The 14800-nt window shown below is 42.6% G+C and overlaps 1 protein-coding gene across 1 annotated transcript in view; it reads left to right on the top strand.

Moving 5' to 3' along the window:
• Window positions 1-972: 972 nt before the first annotated feature.
• LOC309354167 (UDP-glucuronosyltransferase 2A2-like) overlaps window positions 973-14800 on the top strand; it is a 40474-nt gene continuing 26646 nt past the window's right edge. Inside the window, exon 1 of the mRNA XM_081884141.1 lies at window positions 973-1063. The gene's annotated coding sequence lies outside the window, so the exon portion shown is untranslated. The remainder of the gene's footprint in view (window positions 1064-14800) is intronic.

Below are 14800 nucleotides of genomic sequence, written 5' to 3'. Positions count from 1 at the left end.
AACCAACTAATGCAGGCACAGGTGTTACCACAGTAACTGCATCCTCACATCTACAGCATCATGGGACATACAAGAAAGCTTTTCCCTGTGGATCTCAGGGAAGGGGGGAGCACAGATGGGAAGAGAGGCTCCCCAAGGCTTCAGCCTTTCATGTATGGTGTCCCTGTGAAGAAGTGAGCCACAACATTCTACACTGGTAGCAACTCTCGGACCACCTTCAGCGGTTTGCATCAGTCAGCTTCCATAGTTACTGTATTTTTTGCACCATAACACTCACTTTTTTCCTCCTAGAAAGTAAGGAGAAATGTCTGTGCATGTTATGGAGCGAATGCCTGCGGGTGGCGGGGGGGATCTGCTGCAGTCGTGAGCAGAGGATCCAGGGTTCCCCTTCCTTCCCTCCTCCGTGGCTTGCTTTGAAACAGCAAAGTGGGAGAAGAGCCGCTGAGTGGGGAGGAGAGAGGGACAGACAGCCTGCTTGCTTTAAAGGAGCAAAGCGGGAGAGGAGAAGAGCCTTCTCCTCTTATACCCCTCTTCTGCATTATTAACAGCATCCTTCTCCACCCACCCCATGCGTGTCCCTTGAGTGCTTTTCCTTCCCTCCCCACTTAAAACGTGGTTACAAAGCACAGATCCACATGAATCCTCCGGATTTTTGCACTGGGTCACCCCAAATTCACCATCAGATCACATAGCATGTCCATGGCTACAGCTTGCACCAAAAAAATCATGCACCCACTGTTGCCTGGGGCCGCAGTGGTGCAAAAACGTGGTTACAAAGCATGGATCCTCAGGATTTTTGCATTGGGCTACCCCAAACTCACCGTCAGATCACATGTCTGTGGCCACAGCATGAACCACAAAAAACATACATCCGCTGTTTCGTTTAGAATTTTTTTTCTTGTTTTCCTCCTCTAAAAACTATGTGTGTGTTATGGTCGGGTGCGTGTTATAGAGCGAAAAATACGGTACTTCTTTCCCTCCCAGACTCACAGATGCAGAGGCGTGCGGGCTGTCGCGACCGTTCCAGTTTCAGGAGCTGTTTTTATGTAGCCAGGATACCAATGTATGTTGCCAGGTGAACGTAAGCATGTGCATGAGAAATGCTGGCTTGAATTTGTAGGCATTATTCTGCTAAGAAGACAATAACTGAGTCCTTCAAGATGCCCATGCAAGATTAGGAAAGTTGCTAAATAGGAGTTATTATCAATACGACAGGAAATTAACCATCATGTCTTACAGCATCTGTTAGGACTTCATGGGGAGCTTTTAATGTCTGGTGTTTCGTTGTTATAATTTAAAAAAAAAATATTCTGAGTGCCTAAGTAATAAATTACCATCATTATGATAATAATAATGATAAAGCAGATCAATGTTGCCCCATTGACACCTACCTGGTCTTCTCCTTTCCAGATTCAGCAGTCTTCTGTATGGAGTAAAGGAAAAGAAGCTTAAATAAGATTTGTTTTGAATAGAGGTATTAAATGGAAAGAGAGAAATGTGAGAATCGGACAGGACATTCCCCTGGCATGTTCAGGGGAATAATGTAGGAACCGATGGAGAGGGTGGTAGCGATGCTATTTGGTTTCACATAAACCTTACCAGATAAACAAAGGTTAATCCGACAGGTCTTTGATGCCCAGAACTGAAAGCAGGTAGACAAAACTTTTCACATAGGAAGGTCCAGAATTAACTCCTGCAGTACCCTGAATGTTAAAGGACGTATCTGCACTGAATACAAACTGGTTTAATAGACAGGAGCTGTCTCAGTTAATAAGTCCTGATCAAACTTGTATCTTCACCACAACACAATGTGTGAGATGTTCTTGAGTAGAGCATTTGGATGGGTTTATTTTGGAAATGGTTTGGCAGCTGCAATGGCTGAAAGCATCTTGGCAATCTGAAGTGCATGGATGACAAAAACCTGAACAACTTCCCATATCACCTTGAAATATACTTGGAGTCGAGAGTGGATTTCATGCTCTTTATTCAGCTCATAGTTGTGAGGAGGAATGGAAGTTCCCCCAGAATGTCTGCTTTATATACATTATTTACACAATGGGCCCCACATGATTGGCTAATTCCAGGATTCACCTGTAGGCCAATCAGGTTGCGGATTCCCTTCCACCTGGAGCTGGATTGGGTGGCTCCTGTGGACCAATCAGACTGCTGCATTCTGGACCCTATTGTTCTAGGACCAATCAGACTGCTGCATTCTATTGTTCTAGGACCAATCAGACTGCTGCCTTGTGGATCCTATTCAACTCAGTACATAATACCCCTGTTCCAACTTTCTTGTAACAGGATTTTCTTGGGGATGGATCCAGCGGCTTGCAGTTGCTAAAAAGCCCATGAGATTTCATAGAATCATAGAATCATAGAGTTGGAAGAGACCACAAGGGCCATCGAGTCCAACCCCCTGCCAAGCAGGAAACACCATCAGAGCACTCCTGACATATGGTTGTCAAGCCTCTGCTTAAAGACCTCCAAAGGAGGAGACTCCACCACACTCCTTGACAGCAAATTCCACTGTCAAACGGCTCTTACTGTCAGGAAGTTCTTCCTAATGTTTAGGTGGAATCTTCTTTCTTGTAGTTTGGATCCATTGCTCCGTGTCCGCTTCTCTGGAGCAGCAGAAAACAACCTTTCTCCCTCCTCTATGTGACATCATTTTATATATTTGAACATGGCTATCATATCACCCCTTAACCTCCTCTTCTCCAGGCTAAACATGCCCAGCTCCCTTAGCCGTTCCTCATAAGGCATCGTTTCCAGGCCTTTGACCATTTTGGTTGCCCTCCTCTGGACACGTTCCAGTTTGTCAGTGTCCTTCTTGAACTGTGGTGCCCAGAACTGGACACAGTACTCCAGGTGAGGTCTGACCAGAGCAGAATACAGTGGCACTATTACTTCTCTTGATCTAGATGCTATACTCCTATTGATGCAGCCCAGAATTGCTTTGGCTTTTTTAGCTGCCGCGTCACACTGTTGGCTCATGTCAAGTTTGTGGTCGACCAAGACTCCTAGATCCTTTTCACATGTACTGCTCTCAAGCCAGGTGTCACCCATCTTGTATTTGTGCCTCTCATTTTTTTTGCCCAAGTGCACTACTTTACATTTCTCCCTGTTAAAATTCATCTTGTTTGTTTTGGCCCAGTTCTCCAATCTGTCAAGGTCATTTTGAAGTGTGATCCTGTCCTCTGGGGTGTTAGCCACCCCTCCCAGTTTGGTGTCATCTGCAAATTTGATCAGGATGCCCTTGAGTCCATCATCCAAGTCGTTGATAAAGATGTTGAATAAGACTGGGCCCAAGACAGAACCCTGTTGCACCCCACTAGTCACTCTTCTGTGACTTCTGAGATTTTGGATATGCCAGTGTTGCAATGAAGAAAGACAGTCAGTTAGGTTACCCTAAAACTGTTTGTGAATCCCCCCCCCCCCGCCTGCCAGGCCTCAAAGCCTCGCCTCAGGCACTTTCAAACTGCGCTCTCAAAGTTTTTCTCCCCCAAGACTAAAGCTCAGCATCTTTCTATGTAACGAAGGTGGAGAACAGAGTCCATTGTTTCTCAGAGCCTTTTTGTTTCTAAGGCCAGTGGCCTTGTTAAATCAGATTTCAACTTTCTTTCTGGGAACTATGCCAGAACAAGAGAATGAAACATATCTTGAACACTCTGAAACCCCCTTTGGTTTCTCACCCCCTTTCCTGGGAAGAGTCCAAAATAGTCCTGAGACAGGAACTTTCTGTTCATGCTCAGGAGACTCAAGGGGCAGAACTTTTCAGAAGGAGGCGAAAGGGGAGGGAACTGGAAGGGAAATATATACTCTGTGCAAATGGCTGTGAACTCGTGCTTGTTTTGTGAATCTATCACACTAGCTCCTCTGAACCCCCCCCCCCCGGGATGGCAGAATAAAGCTCTTTCTCTGGATTTAACCCCTTGGTGTAGTTTTTGTTAGGATATTTCCATTCCACCTTAAAAGGGAGCAGGCTATGTGAGTCACAGAGTTTGCGTATTTCCTTTTCACAGGATGTTTATGTTTTCTGTTGCTTTCGTTTCACTCTGTGCCTGAACACGCAAGCAGGCAGTCATGTTTTTTCTTTGTTCTGACCAACGCTGAATAAACTTCTTAATAATACTCTCCTGCATGCAACTTTCGCTGTGCATTATCTGCTGATAGAGCGTGCTTCAGTTCTGGAATGTGGAAAGCTATTTTCTGGAGCTCATGTCGCTAATTGCTGATACTGTATCTACGGGAGATCGATGGACGTCCAGAGTCGACGTGGAGGCAGTGATGGCCTTTGTCTCCCTGGCAGTATCCCAACAGTTTTGACTCTTTTCGCCCCTCTCGGGTGCAACATTCCCTATCCATGGTTAAAAGGCCTAGAAAGGCTACAGCAGGAACCCCCCCAATCATTCAGTTTGTACAAACACGACACACACACTCTCACACACGACATACACGACGCTTCTGTTATAAATTCATAGAAAATCAGCCGTACATCGGATCTGTGCCGTTCCACTTTTATTTTACACCATGAAGGAAGGACTATCAAAGGAGGGAGACTTGACACAAGGCAGCCGCAATTCCTCAAGCGTACCAATACGTCCTCATCCAGCCCTACCCAGTTGGCATGCCAACCTTGATGGTCCTAGACAGAAGATCATTACACTCACAAAGGACCTGCATATGGAAGTAGATTCAGTAAGGACTGAAACAAAGGACAGTGACCAGCCCTTCCCTCTGGGGATAGGAAACAGTGAACTCCTCTTTGTCCTCAGTAATGTAATCATGGGGAGGGGGAAAGGAGGAACCAGACAGGTGACAAGACACTCAGGTTACCACCACAACTCCTTCCTCAACCCCTCCTCTTTGTGATGTGTCAATGATGTAGTCATGATGTAGTCATGATGCAGTCTTAGGGGTGTAGCATGGGGGATTAGTAGCTAATAAAAGTTGGGGTCTTCTTTTCATAGAATCATAGAGTTGGAAGAGACCACAAGGGCCATTGAGTCCAACCCCCTGCCAAGCAGGAAACACCATCAGAGCACTCCTGACATATGGTTGTCAAGCCTCTGCTTAAAGACCTCCAAAGAAGGAGACTCCACCACACTCCTTGGCAGCAAATTCCACTGTCGAACAGCTCTTACTGTCAGGAAGTTCTTCCTAATGTTTAGGTGGAATCTTCTTTCTTGTAGTTTGGATCCATTGCTCCGTGTCTGCTTCTCTGGAGCAGCAGAAAACAACCTTTCTCCCTCCTCTATGTGACATCCTTTTATATATTTGAACATGGCTATCATATCACCCCTTAACCTCCTCTTCTCCAGGCTAAACATGCCCAGCTCCCTTAGCCGTTCCTCATAGGGCATCGTTTCCAGGCCTTTGACCATTTTGGTTGTCCTCCTCTGGACACGTTCCAGTTTGTCAGTGTCCTTCTTGAACTGTGGTGCCCAGAACTGGACACAGTACTCCAGGTGAGGTCTGACCAGAGCAGAATACAGTGGCACTATTACTTCCCTTGATCTAGATGCTATACTCCTATTGATGCAGCCCAGAATTGCATTGGCTTTTTTAGCTGCCGCGTCACACTGTTGGCTCATGTCAAGTTTGTGGTCAACAAAGACTTCTAGGGCTTTGTTCAGGGCTTCCATCTTGCTTCATCCTGTAGTGAGTTGGAGTCCTGTCACGACAGTCTCAATAAAGACCAAGCCTGCTGGATGCCGTTTTGCTCCAATTGTCCTGGTTGGTGCCTTTGCTTTTTGTCCAAGGGAGCCCTTGGATTTCTCCGTTAACACCAGAGAGAGCTTCTTGAGAAAAGAGCACAGCAAAGAGGAAAGGGTGGGGGAAAGCAGGTCACTGCTAGAAGGAATAAACTGGATAAAGATAAAGAATAGTCTTATGTTGGAGGATGCAACATTTGGGGCAGTGTCTTTGTGTAGTGGGTGAGAATGAAGGCGCATGTGCCGCCTGACAGACTTGAGGAGAAAGGGTTGAACTCCTGCAGAATGAGCTACGCTACCATGAACAATTTAGGGCTATAGACTGAATTAAATTGACTGGTTGATGTGGAGTCCAAGTGCACAATCCTGAGGTTTTCAGTTAGTGGAAAAATATGATCCCCTAATAATAATAATAATTTTTTTTTTTTAATACCCCGCCCTCCCCAGCCAAGGCCGGGCTCAGAGCGGCTTACAAGCAATAATAAAAACAAGATGAATGATTACAACTTAAAAACAAAAATAAAATACAACATCCCGTAGATACGAGGGTCCTAGGCCGTGAAGGGCTTTAAAGGTCAAAAGCAGCACCTTAAATCTGACCCTGTACTCCACCGGGAGCCAGTGCAGCTTGAAAAGCACTGGGTGAATATGCTCCCATGGCAGAGACCCCGTGAGGAGCCTCGCTGCAGCATTCTGTACCTGCTGGAGTTTCTGGGACAGCTTCAAGGGCAGCCCCGCATAGAGCGAATTACAGTAGTCAAGCCTGGAGATGACCGTCGCATGGATCACTGTGACCAGGTCGGGGCGGGAAAGGTAAGGGACCAACTGCTTGATGCAGCGAAGGTGGAAAAATGTCGCCTTGGCTGTTGCTGTAACTTGCGCCTTCATGGAAAGGGAGGCATCAAGGATTACACCCAAACTCTTAACGGAAGGCAATGGCACTAATTGGGTCCCCGCAAGAGAAGGGAGTTGGTCCCTCATCCCAATGCCATCCCGACCTATCCATAGGACCTCTGTCTTCGAAGGATTTAGTTTCAATCGGCTCCCACGAAACCATCCAGCCACAGCTTCCAAGCATCTGGTCAGTGTGTTCGGGGCCGAGTCAGTGTAAATGGAGTAGGAGTAGAAGTTGGCACTTTGAATAGTAGCTCACCTATTGTGATTTGAGGACCCGATCCCCGCTTGGGTAATGAAGACACGTGGGCACAGTATATTAGGTTAATGGGCAAGAAAAGGCCACAACTTTATTGATTACAGCATGTGAGAAGGTATTGGCTTAGGCTATGGACCACAGCAAATTTGACTCCACCCACTCGGAGAGGGGTGAGTCTGCAGAGGGGTTAACCACCAGTAGGGGGAGCCTGTTGATGCAAATACAACTATAACTCTCCCCTGATGTCACCGAGGGTCGTGCCATGCCCCCCCCCCGCCACACAGGGCATCGGACAGGATCCACAATCGCCAGATTCCTTTAACGGAATACCTATAAGTGAAGGGGTAGGCGATGGCCACACCTTGCCCCTCCATACACCAACAACACATTCCAATGCCTAACTGTCACCCGAGCCCAAGAGGCTCGCCGCCAATACCCTCACAGCTGCAACCAATCCCTAAGACTTCTAATGATGTCGGCCAGCCATATGTCATTGCCGCGATCTGAAAGATGAACACCATCATCCCGGAACAAGGCCTGGTCGCCAATCCGGATATCATCATGTGGGATAACTAGGCCATTCATGAAATGCACTTTGCGCGCTACCACACGATTTAAGAGTTTCCTGGATTTTTCAATGGCCATACCCTTCTCTTCAAGAGTGAGGACCAAAACAAGGCTGTACTGGGAAATAAAGCAGCCAACTTATCCAAGTGGAAGATCTGAAGCGCAATGGTGGGGAGAGCTGGTGTGGCCGCATTTGAGCGGCTAAACCACGCCCCCGCGGTGGCACCCGATTGGGTGCCCAACTGGGAGGCGTGGCGCACCAGCGATGATGAGAGGATTCCCATAACGCGGTAATCATCTCACACTCACAATCCCTCCCCTCCGGAAGGAGGAGAGGCTTTTTCCTTCCCTTGAGTGAATTAGACAAGGCAGCACTGGTCCACCCATATCTATAGAAAGCATAATACCTAATAAATTGTTTTCCTTTCCTTTCCTTTTCTTCTCTTTTCTATTGGCTGGTAGGTTGCCAAGCAAGGGGAAGGGTATATTTTTTACTTTACTGAGGAGCACAAACACATAACACCACCTAGTGAATAGTCAAAATTATCTTCCACATCTGGGACAGTAGAAAAAAATGTAGTCTTGTATGAGATGGTAAAACCAAGACACTTGGAGGGTATGTGTTCCTTCTGTCCATCCATCCGTCCTTCCATCTCTTTCTCTGTTAATTATTATTTTCTCTTCCATTTTTCATGTTCTTTCTTTCCGTTACAAAAAATTCTTTTATCCTTTTTTGAAGTTTGGGTGGGGACTCTGTCACTGCTAAAATGCATATTGTATCCTTAAACATGGTTTTTAGTGTGTTGGCAGAAGCTCTAGAAACAACTTGTGTATTTGGCACCCAATTAAGTTAATGTTTATTAGAGACATTTTATGCTTCTTTTTATATATACAGTGGCACCTCTGGTTGAGAACAGGATCCGTTCTGGAGGCCCGTTCGGAACTCAAAAATCCCGCAACCTGAAGTGCCATATCTGCGCAGATGCACAGCATGCTTTGGTGTTTGTGCACATGCACAAAGTGCAATTTAGCGCTACTGTGCATGTGCGAGCAGCGAAACCCAGAAGTAGCCCTTTCTGGTACTTCCAGGTCGCTGTGGGACGCAACCTGAAAAAACGTAACATGAAGCAAACGTAACATGAGGTATGACTGTAACCCTTTAAAAGACGTGTATCATACCTCTACTGTTGTATCCTTCCATTTATTTAGTTAAATTTCCTTGAAAATTCAGTATCAGTCACCTTGATGCCAAGCCAAATACAATTTGATCTTAAAATACAATTTGATCTTAAAATACAATTTGATCTTAAAATACAATTTGATCTTAAAATACAATTTGATCTTAAAGCAACTACCCATGAGTAGAGTGAAGAATTGGATTTTTAAACGTCTTAATTTGGCACCGAAACAGGGAGGCTCAAAACAGGAAGTCCGCCTTCCCCTTTTGTAAATAGACTGAAGCAAAGAGGCTGCAAGCTAAAGTCTTGGAAAGCCTACTGTAAAGGACTAAATTTTCATCAGTAAAAAAGCAAGAGAAGAGGGGGGGAGTTCTGGATTGTATATGCCTGCAGGAGAGAGTGAAGGAAGCTAAAACACCATCGCTCCGAACCTGGAAACGGGCTGCTAATAAGACTGACGTGCTTTGGAATGTTCATTGACTGCAAATAGAACGTTCGCTGACAGCTGGCTAAATAAGAGAGATACATTGTTTTAACGGTCTCCGCCTGATCTTAAAAAGGAGTAAAAGTAGCTGAAAACTGAAACTAACTTTACTGTTTGAACTGTGTTTTAAAAGGCGACATTACGGATTAATACAAATAGCAACTGTTTCCCCCTAGAGGAAGCTTTTGAAATTGTTACAAGAGTTGGATCAGGGGAATTTCCAGCTGCAAGATAAAAACTGTATGACTGTGGGACTGACCTTGAATTTCTTAAGTGTTATGGCAGATGGAAAGGAAAAAATAGACCAGTCAATTCCAGAAAAAACAACAAGGTCTGGGAAGACCTGGCAGCAACCTAGGAGAGCCTCAACATCTGGCCCCCCCTGCGTCCTCTGCGGCTGTACCAGCGCATTCCAAACCAAGAGGAATGTTAACAGAAGAGACCTTAGCGCTTGCATTGAGTAAGATAAATGATTCATTGGAACAGCTTAACAAGAAAGCAGACGCAACAAATGCGAAAGTGGATGCTGCAACTACTAAAATTGATTTAGATACAGAAAGTTTAAATAATTTGGGACAAAAGGTGAACACTAACACAGAAACCATCCAGAAATTGATACAGGAATCTACTTCGATACGGCAGACCGCAGAGGAAGCTAGGGAAAAAGTTGCTGCTGTGGAAGGTAAAATAACACAACTGGAAAGAGAGAGAGTCCCAGCCCTACAGAGGCAACTTGAGGACCACAAGTTGACACTTTCTATGATTGAGCTCAAGGAAAAACAGACAAATTTGAGGATCAGCGCTTTACCTGAACTGGAGAAGGATAGTTTGATAGACTTTCTCACGCAGGAATTTGCTGATTTTTGGGACTTGGATTTGGATCAAGAGGAATTCAGAATTGTGAGGACCTTCAGACTTGGAAGAGGAGGGGGGAAAGAAGAACAGAATAAGAGACTGTTTGATCACCCTCCGAACTAAAGAAGAGAGAGACAGAATTTTGGGTTGGCACTACCAGAAGACTTTGGAAGTACAACAGTCAAGAGTGGAAATATTTAAAGACATCCCGACACATCTTTTGGACCTTAGGTATAACTATGGAGATTTGGTTGCCCTGCTGAGAAGGAACAAAATCATCTTCAGGTGGGAATTTCCCCAAGGTCTTTCCTTCAGTTTCAAAGGAAGGAAAATAAAAATAAGATCAGTAGAAGATAAAGCAAAGTTTTTGAATAACTACGAAGAAGATCTGCAGAAGGAACTTGGAAAAGAGCCAAGAGCATCAGACAGAAGATCACCAGACAGAGGACTAGAGCAAAGAGCATTGGACATAAGATCCTTAAATAGAGGAATAGTGGATATAGCAACATTATCCTTTGGACTGGATCCCCCAGTGAATGTGATACCAACACCACCAACAGAAGAAGAGCAAGCATCGGGTGCAGTTGGAGGAAAATCAGAGTAATTACACCATGGCATTGCAAGTATTAAGTTGGAATGTGAATGGACTGAACTCCCCGGAAAAAAGGCGGAGAGTCTTTCATTTATTGAAAAAAGAACAATTGGACTTGATCTGTCTACAAGAAACACATGTGATAAGGCTACACAGGAAGATATTGAGCAATAAAAGATTGGGCCATGAATTTATCTCATCAGATAAAGGTAAAAAAAAGAGGAGTAGTCCTTTATGCAAAGGAGAGCCTATCATCGAAATTTATATTTAAAGATGACCAAGGAAGATTTGTTGCAATTGAAATCCAATCACAAGGAGAGAAATTCTTGATAATAGGCATCTATGCACCAAATGAAGGAAAATCGGAATTTTTTAAGAAGTTACATGAGACTCTGATGGACTACATGGATTACAATATGATTTTGATGGGAGATATGAATGGAGTGGTGTCTACAAATATGGACAAGGCACAGAGACAGGTAGTCACCAAATATGGTAGACTACCAAAAACCTTCTTTGACGTGACTGAAAATATGGATTTAGTTGACATCTGGAGAATGAAGAACCCTCTGGGAAGAGAGGGAACTTTCTTCTCTGAGGCCAAAATGACATGGACAAGAATTGACCAAATTTGGGTAACTAGAGGACTGGTTCCAAAGACCAGTAAAGTGGAAATTTGCCCCAAAACTTGTTTTGACCATAATGCTGTGAAGATGGAAATGAAATTGACACCAATTGGTTCCTTTAGATGGAGGATGAATGATACTTTGTTTAGGAATGAAGAAGTGACCAAGAAGGCCCAAAAAACTTTGAGAGATTATTTTGAGATAAATATGAATCCTACAGTGGAAAAAAGAGTAATCTGGGACGCAAGTAAAGCGGTTATGAGAGGATTTCTGATACAACAGAATGCAATTAAGAAGAGAACTCAAAATGAAAAAAAGGATAAAATCCTGGAGAAAATAAAGGAAGGAGAGAAGAAACTGAGAGCAAAACCAAAGTCACAGGAGATCCTGAAAGAGATAAAGTTATATCAAGTACAATATATGAAAATGATGAATCAGGAAATAGAATGGAAGATTAAACAGATGAGACAAAAGACATTTGAATCAGCAAATAAGTGTGGAAAATTGTTGGCTTGGCAAATGAAAAAAGACAAAAACTTAACACTATTACGAATTTGGAAGTGGAAGGAAAGAATATACAGAACCTAGTGGAGATCAGAAAGCGCTTCCAGAGATACTTTAAACAACTATATACACAGGAGAAGCAGAAAGAAATGGACATTGATCGATTTCTGAAAATAAATGGACTACAGAAAATCTCTCAGGAAAACAAGTTAATGTTGAATTATAAAATAACGGATCAGGAAGTGGAAGGGGCCATACAGAACATGCAATTGGGTAAATCTCCAGGACCGGATGGTTTGACTTCAAGATACTACAGATCTTTGAAAGAATGGTTAATACAACCATTGAAGGAAGTCTGTAATGAAATATTGGAAGGGAAAAGGGCACCAGAGTCATGGAAGGAAGCCTATATTACACTTATACCGAAAACAGAGACTGAAAAGACACAGCTTAAGAATTACCGCCCCATATCGCTGCTTACTGTGGATTATAATTTTTTTGCAGACATTTTGGCTAAAAGATTAAAAAAGGTGTTAGAAGAAATCCATAAAGATCAAGCGGGCTTTCTCCTTGGCAGACATTTGTCTGACAATACGAGGAACATAATTAATATCTTAGAAAAACTACAAGTGAATATTAATACTAAAGCAGTTCTGATATTTGTGGACGCGGAGAAAGCCTTTGACAATATTTCTTGGAGTTTTATGAAGAAGAATTTACAGGGGATGGGGGTAGGTCAAGGTTTTGAAAATGGTATAGGTGCAATTTACTCAGAACAAAAGGCAAAATTAATTGTGAACAATGTAGTGACAGAAGAGTTTAAGATTGAGAAAGGAACACGACAAGGCTGCCCAATCTCTCCACTGCTTTTTATATCAGTCCTGGAGGTTCTGCTAAATATGATTAGAAAGGACCAATTGATGTTTTAGTATTGACTTTACAGGAGCCAGAATCTAGTACTAAAAGGGTACTGGAATTGATTCAAGAATTTGGTCAGGTAGCAGGTTTTAAGTTGAACAAGATGAAAACTAAGGTTTTAGAGAAAAATCTAACTGTGATTGAGAGAGAAAAGTTTCAGGAGACAGGATTAACATTGGTTAAGAAAGTGAAATATTTAGGGGTTAACATGACTGCCAAGAATGTGAATTTATTTAAGGATAACTATGAAAAATGCTGGATTGAAGTGAAAAAGGACTTAGAAATATGGTCAAATTTGAAGTTATCATTGTTAGGCCGAATTGCTGTGATAAAAATGAATGTATTGCCAAGAATGCTGTTTTTGTTTCAAACATTGCAAATTTTAGACAAGATGGACTGTTTCAAGAAGTGGCAGAGAGATATTTCCAGATTTGTTTGGCAGGGCAAGAAGCCTCAGATAAAATTTAAGATATTAGCTGATGCCAAAGAAAGAGGTGGATTTGCCCTGCCAGATCTTAAACTTTACTATGAATCAGCCGCTTTTTGCTGGCTGAGAGAATGGTTGCTTCTTGAAAACACTGATGTGCTGGACTTAGAAGGTTTCAACCATGTATTTAGTTGGCATGCATATTTGTGGTATGATAAGGTTAAAGCACATAAAGCATTTAAAAACCATATTGTTAGAAAAGCACTGTTCAATGTCTGGATAAGATATAAGGATTTGTTAGAAAATAAAACCCCAAGATGGTTGTCACCAATGGAAGCAAAGGCTCAGAAAAAACTCAGTATGGAAGCCAAATGGCCGAAATATTGGGAAATTTTGGAACAAGATGGAGACAGAATAAAACTGCAGAGCTTTGAAAAATTAAAAAATAGAGTGTGAGAGGGCTCCATTACTACCAAATAATGGAGGCATACAACTTGGACAAAAAACTTGGCTTCCAGGTGGAAAAATCAAAACTGGAAACAGAATTGTTAGATCCCAAAACTAAGAATTTGTCAAGAATGTATAATTTGCTGTTGAAATGGAACACTCAGGATGAAACGGTGAAATCTGCTATGATTAAATGGGCACAAGATGTTGGACATAACATTATGATGGCTGACTGGGAACAGCTAGGGACCACAGGTATGAAATTTACGGCATGTAATGCCCTAAGAGAGAATTTAATGAAAATGATTTACAGGTGGTACATGACACCAGTCAAGCTTGCAAAAATTTATAATTTACCTGACAATAAATGTTGGAAATGTAATGAGACTGAAGGTACATTCTTTCACCTTTGGTGGATGTGCCCAAGGATTAAGACATTCTGGGAGATGATTTATAATGAAATGAAAAAGGTATTTAAATATACCTTCCTGAAGAAACCAGAGGCCTTTCTCCTGGGCATGGTCGGCCAATTGGTGCCAAAGAAGGATAGAACTTTCTTTATGTATGCAACAACAGCAGCAAGAATACTCATCGGGAAGTATTGGAAGACACAAGATTTACCCACCCGGGAAGAATGGCAGATGAAGTTGATGGACTACATGGAACTGGCGGAAATGACTGGCAGAATCCGAGACCAGGGAGAAGAGTCGGTGGAAGAAGATTGAAAAAAAATTAAAGATTATTTACAGAAATACTGTAAAATCAATGAATGTTAGAAAAATGCTGGAATGAAGCTATATGGCTTTAGCAGAAATGTTACAAAGAACTAAGTACAAATAGATTGTTAATGGGTTAAAGGGAAAAATAAGGGTAGAATGTGTTAAGATAAATTACAGGACAGAAAACTAAGGAAGATGGAAAGGATTTGCTGAAACAGTTAACTGAAGTGGAATACAAAAAAGGGAGGTGCGAGGAGGTCGCTGAAACAAGTGAATGAAAGATAAGATATTGAAATTATTGGATGTGTTTTTAATTGTCTTTGTTTTGTTTTGTTAAGGTTAGTGTTTATGTAGTGTTTTTGTTTCTGTATTGTATTGTATGGTTTTGTTTTGTTTAATTCTTTTTTTGGTAATCCTTAAACTGTTAATAAATATTATTTTTTTTTTAAAAGCCAAATACTCATTGGTGATTGCTTGGCAACCAGAACAGAACAGTTGAATTTTTGTGTGCATATGTGCTTTTGTGAGAGTGATTTTCTTTACAGGAGCTAGGTGGGATCTGAGATCTTTGGACTTGAGCAATTTGAATTCTGGTTGCTTATCCTGGCACCCCTGC

Source organism: Podarcis melisellensis, assembly GCF_964234715.1.
Source record: "Podarcis melisellensis genome assembly, chromosome: 13".
Taxonomy (NCBI): domain Eukaryota; kingdom Metazoa; phylum Chordata; class Lepidosauria; order Squamata; family Lacertidae; genus Podarcis; species Podarcis melisellensis.
This window is presented reverse-complemented; position numbering and strand designations above follow the sequence as displayed.